The 12,203-nt window shown below is 37.2% G+C and overlaps 1 pseudogene; it reads left to right on the top strand.

Annotated features, from left to right (window-relative positions):
- The first annotated feature begins 7,568 nt into the window (after window positions 1-7,568).
- The window catches only part of LOC149244367 (uncharacterized), a 36,791-nt pseudogene continuing 32,156 nt past the window's right edge, over window positions 7,569-12,203 (top strand).

The raw sequence follows: 12,203 nt of genomic DNA, 5'->3' as shown, positions 1-12,203 counted from the left end.
GAGATCTTCAGGCTACATGGTCTTTCTAAGACCATCATCAGTGACAGGGACAACCGTTTCATGGGCGGGTTTTGGTAGGAGCTTTTCCAATTGGTGGGGACAGAGTTGACACCGAGTACCAGCTATCACCCACAGACGGATGGACAGATGGAGATAGTTAACAAGTGGCTGGAGGGCTACTTGCGTAACTATGTCAGTGGGCAGCAGCGAGCATGGCTGAAGTGGCTGCATCTGGGGGAGTACTGCTACAATACTTCACATCACATGTCCATTGGTATGTCACCATTCTATGCCTTATATGGGTATCATCCTTTATCTTTAGTTGACATGATCTTTGGTGATATTAGGGCTCCTAGAGCCAAGATTTGAATCCAAGAGAGTCAGGATATCTTTCGAGCTCTCAAGGATAACATGGCTACAACGCAGAACCATCAGAAGTTGTATGCCGACAGGGGTCGGGTGGAGAGAAAGTTTGAATTAGGGGACATGGTATACCTATGATTACAGCCATACCGACAGTCATCGCTGAAGCAGAAGGGGGCTGAGAAGCTCAAGCCCCGCTTTTATGGGCCATACAGGGTGATACGCAGGATTGGACAAGTTGCATATGAGTTGGAGCTACCCCAACGCAGCAAGATTCATAACATTTTTCATGTATCATGCTTGAAGAAGGCATTGGGGTAGCAAGTGACCATGATGGATGAGCTACCACCCATGGATGATAGCAGTCGGAAGCTATAATTGACTCTAGGGAGAGACGGTTGCCAAGCAGGACGGTCTGGGAATTCTTGGTGAGGTGGAAGAATTTGCCGGATGAGGATGCCACTTGGGAGAGTGAGGAGATCTTATAGAATACATCACTTCAGTTTCTTGAGGACAAGCAAAATCTTGCAGGGAAGACTATAATATTCCTAATTAGCTATGGCTAATTGGAATATTCGATTTTGTTCGATTTTTGCCTTCTATAGTTATTTGTAAATAAAAAAGTGAGGAAATGGGAACATAACTCACTTTAGAATAAAAAATCACTTCCTAGGTAGCACAAAGTTGTGACTTAAGGGGAAACCAAGGGGACCAAAGGGGGACACAGAAATGGGGCCCACGCAAACACATGGAGGGACTGCGCAAGAGGGAAGGAACACATGACAAGAAGGGGATCACACAGAGAAAGTGAGCCTAGGGATTGTGAGAGGCAGACGCTACCAAATAGAGAGGAACCCCCTCATTTGGGATCATTCTGGTTATGAGAATTTGTGATAGTCATTTTGACTTAGAGCATGCACTGGCTATTTAGCTAGTCTACAGCACTGTTTAGTCAATTGAGTGTCTTCATTCGGAGATCTCACCCTTAGCCCCGGGGGACTTCGAGTGCCTGCTCGGGCAAGGTATTTCCATTGGCATTCCAACATTAGTTTCACCAGAATTTCAGCAGTAATTTCATTAGCATTTCAGCTGCAGTTTCATCACCGTCTTTGAGGAACTGCAGAGAACCCCAAGGGGGTGATTTTCGAGGGTCAACCATTTCAGAAAATCTTTCAGGGTTTTTCTGGGTTTCTTGAGTAGAGTTCGATTCCAGAGTTTTAGCCTTTTCAGAGTAGGGGAGCAGCCCCAAATCCTCATTCAATTTCTAGTAGAAGCAATAGCAAGACAGTATTCTAGTAGCAGGGATGCAGATCAGTGTGAAGCCATTCCAGGAAATATTTCTGGGTTTTTCTGGGTTTCTTGAGTAGAGCTCGAATACAAAGTTTCAGCTTTTTCTGAGGAGGGGAGCAACCCCAAATCATCATTTGTTTTCTAGAAGCAATAATGTCTACGCAGAGAGGCCATTCTTGTCATTCTGAGAGTATTTCTTCACTTGCCTTGTGCAAGTCGAGGTGCCATCTGTCTAATCACCTCTTGTACTCATTTATTGCTCAGTATAATAAAATGACTTAACATTTCTTGCTGCATTTCTTGTGTATCTGCTTATATTTCCGGTTTACATTATTATATGCTATTCCATTGTTATTTTATCACTTCTGGGTTATTATATCATTTGCACATATTTGGTTGGAGTTTTTGTTGGGGTTTGAGGAATATTATGGGTTAGGAATATTACACTTTCACTTGGTTGTTTTACCCTTTCCCAAGGCACAACTATGATGAATAGTCTTATTAGCTATCCTCTTAACCTTTCATTGTTTTGAGAAGTTCCATCATGACTGAAAGTTACTAGTTGTTACCCTTTATACCACTCGTTCCTCTAGGAGAAGTCCTCTTTCCACTCCTTTTAGACTGCTAAGACATGAAAATATTGTCGAGCAATTGTCTTTTCGAACTCGTTAAAGTAAGTGAAAAGACATCTATGCAGTATAAGTTTAACACTTTTCCAAAATAAGATAGGCTATTTACAAAAGAGGAATAGCTTAGTCGAACATGGCTAAGAGGCTCTCTTTAGTATCATTTTCTAGCTTTTTTGACATAGGAGACTATTTACGAAAAGGAACCTCTGGAGTTTTCTTTTTGCCTCCTTTTCAAAAGCTCTAAAAATAAAGAAGGACTCGAGTTATGCCTTTATTGCACTCGTAAAAACATAAAAAAATGATGGACTCGTCAAACATGACAAGACTGAGGAATTCCTCCTTAGGGTTTGTTAAGGATACTTAGAGGGATTCATCCAAAGGATGAACTTACAAATCAAGCATACATTATCATCCTTAAGCTTGTTAAAAAATAAACAAGTACTGACCAGAAATGGTTGGGGAAATTGGGAAAATAGTGTACTCTACCTATTAATGGAAGTAAGTCACTCTTGAACATGACACTCTTCCACTTCATCTTTGTGGCTATTGGGTTGGGAAATCTACTTGTTTTTTGTTCATCACACTATATCAAATCCTCTTCTTTCAGTTTTGGGTCAATGTTTCCAACTCCATTCAGTGTCATCGATATGTTAAAGAGAAGGCATTCAATTTGTATCTGCTATGATACTCTTAAGCGTTCATTCCATGTCTATATTTGTTAAACCAGTTCCACATCAACATAATTTTGTCTCAAATATCGATACTCGTTTCGAAATCAACTCATTATCCAAGACTTTGACTTAGAACCTCTTCCTTCATTACCTTGGGGATTGCATACATCAATGACAAGTTTCTTCACTCTCAGCAACAAGTTTTCATCATTGGCCTTCGATCAAAATATTATGTGTGGTGTTCGACTTCAACTCATTCATTCACCACATGGATTGTACTATAGTACCTTGAGAACCATTAACATCATCGATGATTTCTCTCGTGTCTTTTAATGACTTATACCATTGGTCAATAATCGGATGGTGTCTGACATGTTCAAATCCAACTCCTTTGTTCACATGGTCAAACCCATACATTGGATGATCGAGTGAATTAGATAGAAGACCCAGATCTAGTTCCATCCATTCAGGTTGTGATTTTAGGATTAATTCAAGATTAAAAAGCATGAAAACTATGATCATACAAACAATCATCGAATTGTGGGTCCACACTTTGTCATCAGTACATGTGACTTGTTGATCATTGTACATGTAATGTTAGATTATGTTTTGAGCATAGGCATGCCTTTGTCAACCGAGATATTATGATGAAATTGTATTGTAAAAGATGATAAGCTCGACGAGTTGTTCTTGATATGAATTTGTCACAAGGTAAAGAACTTCAGTCATCAGCTACCATTTTTGAATTTGCATTTCAGGGGGCAATCTGTTATAGGCCATTTTTACGCATCTGGTCAATAGGCCTACAAAACAAATCAATGCACATTCGTGAACATGTTTCCATCATCCCTACATAAATCCCTAAGCATGATCTTTCCAAATAATTGAGTTTTTGGGTCTAATGCCCAAAAATCAATGCTTTTAAGGCCCAAGGCACTCTTCCCCTTTAGAGATCTGCATTCAACAACAAGTTACTCTTGTCTGCACCAACACTGATCAACAGTAGCTTGCTCCTTACTGGGCGCAGATTCTAGAAATTCAGGAAAACTAAAAAGAATCGAGAATCTCCCTCTTCTAGAATCTTCTAGGGACTTTTTTAACCATTTACCTTGGATAAGAAGTTTGAATCCTATATGATCCTTTTAGCTCATCCTCCCATCTTAAGTGGATCCCAAACATAAATTGGTAAATGGATAAGAATTCCTAAACTACCATCCCTCTCTTATAAATTTACAACCATCTACAACATGAGGGTTAGCTTTTGGAGACTATTCATTCCCTCATGCTCCTGCCTTAAATCTAAGAGAGTCATCATCTTCATGCATTAGGGTGGCATTGAGGTGTGCTTTGTGACAAGGAGGGACAAGTCAACTTGAGGAGATCTCTACAAGATTAGTTACTATTCTTGGTTGTAAGCTCTCTCCTATTCATATTAATACAAAGAGTATACTATTTCCTATATGTTTTGTGTTACATTATGTTTACATTCATTATTTCAACGCTTTTGAGTATCCATTGAATAGAGTAATTGGATAATGCTACATAGATGTTGTAGATCTCTGGCTTGTATTTTTTGTGTGTGCAGGTTTGAATTATAGCAATCAACACTATGATTAAAGCTTATAATCCGAGAGGAGAGAAAATCTTGTGATGAATTCCAAGTAAGCCTCTTTACATTCTTCAATTTCTCTAAGGAAAACTTTATATTCCTTGACTTATGTTGTTTTAGACCAGTCCACTATGTCTAGGGAAGATAGTTTTGTCTGCAATCGTAAATTACTTATAACAATACCATTGGACTATTCTTTTGAGTAGATCTTATTATTTGTGTTCTTCTCATGTTTCGGGGACAAAATGTGCTTTAAGGGAGGTTGAATCTAATAAATCTACAAACAGAGTGAAACCTTTGATAATATAAATCTAAGAACAATCCAAGAATATATATATAAATGGTTAAGATATTTATTAATAGAAACACCCCAAGGTTGGGTAACACCATGCAATTACTCTTTAAGGAAGTATAAATATCCAGAAGCCATATGCTTGTCAATACAAAACAATACTCATCATATTTCCAATGCAGAGTCTTATAGCCTCCATATAAGCTTCATACATACAATACCATGGGTAATACCATGAGCCCTCAATACCATACATCCAATACCATGGGATTATTTCATTATTTCCTGCCTAATTGTGGTCCCTTTTGTAATGCAAGTTAACCACTTTATTTATTAACTATGGATCATTTATTCATCATCCTTAACTAAACTAACTAATTGTAGTCTCTTTTTATAATGAGGGTTAACCACTTACAATCATCATTAATGCAGGTAACCACTTATGAGCTTTATTTACTAAACTAAGTAATTTCGGTCCTGGTTTACATAACATTATGCCCTAGTTTATACGCCTAGCTACCCCATATTATCCACCTCTATCTATACTACATAGTCAATAGGATGTCTGATAACATATACAAGATTAATTATGTCACCGAATCATTGACATATATACATATTTATAAATTGAAGATTACGTACATATAGTGATAAATATGTAACAAAGGTATTCTCATGTACAAAATAAATACTAAAAGAGTATGGTTATAAAATAAAAGGTTAACATGAATAATTAAAGTTTGAGCATGGAGAAGAAGTGTAATTAGAATTAGAACAAATCCTCTGTTGTCATTCTAGCTAAAGAAGTGTTATTATGAATTCAGAGAGCTTGCACAAAGCTATGTTTCTTGAATAAATAGTAAGTGATTAAATAATGATCACTCAGTGTGGTAAGTTTAAGAGAATAGGTAAGAACAATAAGGATGGCAAATGAAAGAAATTTGTTATAGAGAAATGTTTTTTTACTTAAAACAAAAAAGAAATATTGCTACTTTAAAGGTAAATATTTATTTTTCCTTTATAAAAAGAAGAGATATGTTACAAAGAAAGTGACACGATGGCTTAATTGTAGGTCCTAACTAGTTTATGATGAAGTCTTAAGTACAATATACCCATCAATTATTACAATTTTAACACTAAAATATATAATTTTAATACTAAAATATTTTAAAATTAATATAATGATAATATAGTAGAGTACAATTTTGAAGCATATATGACATTAATTTGATGTAAAATTATCTTTATGATACTATTATGATGCAAAATGAATAATAAAAACACATTACTTACGGTACTAAGAAAATGCAATATAATGTAAGTGTGAAATGGGGCGGGACTCTATATTTTGATGTTATCACAACACTGATAAGATAGACATATGATTAAAAACAACGCTCAATATGATATCAATAACTAATTTGACACACTACAACATAAATGTAACACGACATACATAAATTAGATGTAAACATAACATAAAAGTAACTATTTTATATTATTTCGCAATATTATATATTCTAAGTTGTGACTAATTCAACGTAGAAAAACTCTTCCTATCATCTTTTTTTGTTACTCCGAATAAGTGATTATAAAATACATATTAAAAAATACAACACACAAAACAAAGCTACATCAATGTAGAATTAATGCAATGACAATGCCATGTATTGCGTTGTCATTCGCATCACCCATACTTTAAAATTTTCATAAATAATCACGTAAGCAACAATATGAATCACAACCATCCAGATACAAAGCAGAGTGTATTATAATAACAAAATTAAATTAGTAGAAAAGTTTTGTTTCAGTAAAACATTCACAAATTTTAAAAAGATTACAATTCTACCGTTTTAATGTATTCCTGATTGAACTTAAATCTTCGAAAATTTAGTCAAGGCCCACTTAAAATAAAGATGGAGGGACATCTCCGCAGTATACAACCCTATTTTATGGTTGAAAACTTAGTCGGGATGCTAGGTTTTTTTCATAGGACAACGAGGCATCTAGTATTGGTTTTATATATATATATATATATATATATTTATTTATTTATTTATTTATTTATTTATTTATTGAGATTATATATATATATAATAGTTGTTCATTTTTAAAATAAGAGGTAGTAATTGTATATTATTTAAAAATGTAGTTTAATTTATAAATGAAATAATTTTTTACATTAATATTTTTTAATTAATTTTAATTAAAATATAACAAATTTTTTTTTTTAATTAAATTAAAATTATTCAATCTACATAATTTAATTTAAATATTTTTATATATTTAAAATGGTATTTTAAACAACAAAAAAATTCTTAAAATTATATTTTTGTTCATGATGTCGATGTATACATAAAAATAACAAATGTCAACTTTCCATTCCAACTTGCAAGAAAGTCTACACTGTAGCGAGGTAGCAAGGAGAGTCTAGAGAGATTTAAGGGTTTTAAGTTTTCAATACCCATCACCATCTTGTCAACACAAAGGTAATTTCAGAAAAGACGTCTATTTATACGACAAACTGCACTCTCTGCAGTAATCGCATAGCTTTGTGAAAGTGTGCATACATTTCTTTCCGGTCTGATTATGAAGTCCTCAGAGTTCACCAGCCACTCTGAACGTTCTGTAAATTCATTAGAGCTCTCTCTCCCATCCCGTATCTAGTTAGAGTTCGAAATTGCTATGTGGGTAGCATGAACAAGTGTGCCGGGATGGGCCATTACGCTGCCATCGCTGGGGCTCCCGGTGCCGCCATGGCTGTCCCCATGTCCTTTACCTCAAACTCCTTTTCCCAAGAAGACGATTACAGAGAGCTGGTGAAAGAAGCGTCTCAGAAACAGGAAGCAACAAGAAAGTTGTCAGAACATGACACCTTTTGTCACGCCCCCAAGCCTACGGTGGTCTTTCAACCGTGCCGGCGAGGTGCAGCACCACCGTGCACTTTCTTTTCACCAATACTCGTACACATGGACTACGCCTAATTCACTTGTCCTTACTTAGTTTGTGTTTCGCAACCAAGTAAAATGCATTTATCCTTTATACTTAATGAAGCCCATACTCATTCATTATCCAAATGCAATTAAACCGAGAACAATAACAATTGCACACAAGTATAAAGGGAGGGGCAACTCCCGAACAAGTCTGCCCAACAATAATATATTATAACAGTTCTTGGTTAATACATCATACAAGTGTGTTTGACAAACTTCAAGCCAACACTTAGAATAATTTACAATCAAGGCAAAGACAGCCTTTACAATACATGTGCCAACCTCATACGGTAGGAGGGTGCTCACCCGAGACACCAAGAACTCCTCCTTTAAGTTCTGCACACAATCACCTTAAAACCGCACTCTTTCAACCTACAACCAGCTTCCGGTAAATCTGCGCACTCCTCTTGAGCGCATGAGTTATGCGCACTTACTGCGCCCTTTTACCCCTGCTCCAAGTGTAGAAGAGATATGCGAAGTGCTTGAGTTCGATGCCCAAATGAGGCTCTGCGCCATCATATATATACGCATGCCTGCTCCATGTGTAAGGGGTGTCCAACCTTAAGGCCGACCCCCATAACTGTGTTATAACGCCCACGCTTTAGCCAAAGTGTAAGTTGGCCTTTGCTATGTGCAAAGCCACCCAACGCCAAGGTATAAAGCCTTTCGTCCTTCGCATTATTTTGCTAAGTGTTCGTGCGCCCTCCATAACGTCGCACTTTTCGTCACACAAGTGTCGGATGATCGTCGCATAAGTGCGCCCGCCCGTCGCATCGTCTGCCGACTCGTCGTGCACGGAGCGCCCGCCCGTCGTGCAAGGAGCGCCTGCTCGTCACGTGCCTGCCCGAGTCTCGAAGGCCTTACACCTTTCCTCGGAGTGTGAGCAGTCCTACAGATCATTCACATCTTCAAAAACTTGGTGTGGGGAGAATCGACAAAGAAAGCCCGTGTTATTTCTCTGCCTCTTTCAAGAAGACGGCTGACGAAGATCTTCTTCCACGGAGCCAAAGCTGTAGTGGTGTTCAGAACATGAATCTCCACGGAAGTAGAAATGTCAATGCTGTGTAAAGGCAACACCATGAATTCCTCAGCAAATAAATTCAAGTGGTTTTAATGTTGATTATTGAATCGTTGTAAATAAATTCTCTTGACACGGGAAGTTGAGTGTTTTTAATGTTGATTAGTGAATGGTAGATGGTAGTTGGGTGGTTGTATACAAGTATTTTATAGGCAACGCCTAACCAGCCATACATAGGGTATTTAATGCCCGGGGATATGCACGCAGGTTAACGCGATAACACGGGAGCGGGGAGTTTCGGCATTAAATAATTTTTGGGCTTTCGCGTGTTATCGGGCTAAGCTGCGTGCATATCCCCGGGCATTAAATACCCTATGTATGGCTGGTTAGGCGTTGCCGTATTTTATATAATGTGGACAATGAAATATTTTCTTAACGTTAATAAACGTTTTCTTGGTTATTACTATTTTCTTAATGTAACACATGTCATGCATGTACACTATAAAAATAGATATACATCTTAGGTTGTACATATAAAAATTAAAAGAAATGTATAAGTTGATTTAATCTTGTGAATTTTATAGTTTTTAGCAAAATTGTAGTATTATAAGTTGATATTGTTTTATGAATTTTATAAGTTTTATGAGCACATAATACTAAAGTTTATTTGATAATATTATATGTAGAGATATAGAATGTCTATTTCTTGGACCAAATTCTTATACACTAGCATAGATCCATTTTATTTTTGAATCTACCAAGTGATGAAAGGGATCAAATTTATCAAGATGTAAACATTTTTTTATTTATTTTTCCTTTTCAGTACAAAGGGTGGAGAGGGATCAAGTCTCTCAAGATGCAAACATCTTTTACCATGCAAAACTTAAGGAAAGAGTTATACTTTGAGAGATTTGATTCCACCCAGCTCTCTGTAAATTTAGATTTAAGATTGATCTATACTGGTTTTAAGCAACAAACTAATAAAATGTTTTAACTATAATAAATTGGTTATTTTCACTTGTTTTATATAATATATCTATAGTTGACATTGAAATATTTTATTAATGATACACATTCTCCACATTAAAATGTTCACATCTCTCTTCATATTTGGAAGTAGAAAACATACATCCATAAGATATAATATCTCTCTCTCTCTAACTAACTATATATCTCTCTCTCTATATATATATGATGTTTTTGAGCAACACACTAATAAAATGTTTTAATTATAAGAGTGTTTTTATTTTCATTTTTTCTATATAATATATACATAGTTCACTATCAACTGTGGCTGGAGACAAAGAACCTCACTCGAGCTCGAGATGAGACCCAAGATGAATATAAGGGAGGGAGGTTTCCCTCCACTTAGCAGCTTGCATACATATTGATTTTTCAGATCAATAGATGGGAGCAAGGTATTTTGGAAGACTTTGCAGTGAAACATATTTTGTTCTTGTGAGAAATTGGAAAGGTACACTCGGCCGGGATTTTATACAATGAAGGAAGTTGGTTGTCCATTATGGGAGTTATGGCTAAATCTAAGCAAATAATGTTAGGAGATGAAAACAAGGAGATCGACTAGTAAGGAGAGAGTTCCTTTGCATGCATTTAAACAACAAAACATGGTGGGTGGGAAACCAAGCTGAATCTCTCATATTGGCATAATGAGTCTCTCATATTGGCATAATTGTCACAAGCTTATGACATGTGTGTTTACACATCCAACCTATTCATCATCTCTTATTTCTTTATTTCGTACATAAAGACACATCTAGATCCTATTGTTTTCTCAGATATCAATATAATGAAATCCTGTTGTTTTCCCACTTAAGAATGCACCCAATATTGAATGCATTCTCATCCGCCAATTTCCACAAGAAAAACAAAAGAATCCCTCTCCTCTCCAAGATCATCCTCGCTTCTCCTGCGACCTCCCTTACTTCTCCTGTCACCTCCCTTAGTAGTGGGGAGTTTCAGTTCACTCCCTTCATAGTGGAGAGTTTTAGTTAAGAGTTTGGGGAGGTTAAATGTACTGCCGCATGCTATGATGCCAACAAGATTAGGATTAGTTCTTCATTTATTCTGTTTTAGGGGGGCAATATGGTTCATTTTTTGGTAGGAAGATATGGAGAAGAAGCAAACAAATGAGATACTCTGTTTGTTTTTATAATAATTTTGCAGAGGAGGGCTACTGAACGCATTTTCTAGATTTTGTTGTTTGGTTTTACTTCCAGTTAAGAAATTTGGGCTTAGCTTTGTATTTTTCCTATTCTGTTATGGCCTGTGAATCTGTTTGAAGGTATTTGATTGAAATCTAATAGATTCCATTACAACTTTGTGTAAATCAATGGAAAATTATTCTATTGTGGAAAATGTACCCGACAACTAGAACCCATGACTGGTAGGTGAGAAGGTAAGGTGACATGTAGTCACTGTCATCCATCTCCGACAATGGCGCAAAAATGGAAGTCACATGTAGTCTCTCTATCTACAAGTGGAATGTGGTCTAAGTCCACTGGTGGGTGCACCATTGGATTGAACATCTCTTGTTCTTTCTTCTTCGGTGGCATGGGTATCTTCTAGAGTTCAAAACCCAGACTATATCTAGATTTGCAGGTGAACTGCAACTAGAAAAAGGGGTGAAAAGAAGAGGGGAACACAGAGAGGGAAAACATAAAGGGAATCATCAGGAAACAAGATTCAAGAAGGGGAATGCCTGCTAAACGCATCCAATTGCAGCTTGCTACAACTGAGTAGGTAATTCGACTGCCTTTATTCACTCTGTGTATATCTCTGCAAATTTTCACTTCACCTCTTGTGCATAAAAGACATATCAGAAATCTGTAAAATCCAAACGGGTGGGAGATGATGTATTTGTAAATTTTCAGAGTTCCTATTGAAGCTGCCGGAAGTGGCGCGGGCCCGTTGGCTAGCGGTCTAACAAATTGAATGTGCAACAAGTATTGTGCAGGAATGGAGGTGATAGGTGGATGGGACAGAGTGGTGGCGTGGAGCAATGAGAGTGGTGGAGCTTAGGTTGTCAGATGGGTGGTTTCTTGAGAGCGGAAACCTCTTTTCGTAGGCCCCCATGAGCGGTAAGAAGAATCAGTGGTGGGTGGGGGGTATGAAATTATGTGAGTGCGACATGTAGGCGGAGACAAACCACTGATTTCAGACCCCCCCGGCATTAACATTTAGAGCGGGAGGGGGGGGGGGGGGGGGGGGGGCGGGGGGCGGGGGGCGAAAACCTTTATGAGTTGTCGGGTCAAAAGTTTAGCATTGGGATTTGATGGAAGGTGAGGGGTGTATAACCAAATATGTGACGGGCGCATGGG

Source organism: Pinus tabuliformis, chromosome 8, assembly GCF_031772625.1.
Source record: "Pinus tabuliformis cultivar Carrire ecotype Pingquan chromosome 8, CPIR1, whole genome shotgun sequence".
Taxonomy (NCBI): domain Eukaryota; kingdom Viridiplantae; phylum Streptophyta; class Pinopsida; order Pinales; family Pinaceae; genus Pinus; species Pinus tabuliformis.
This window is presented reverse-complemented; position numbering and strand designations above follow the sequence as displayed.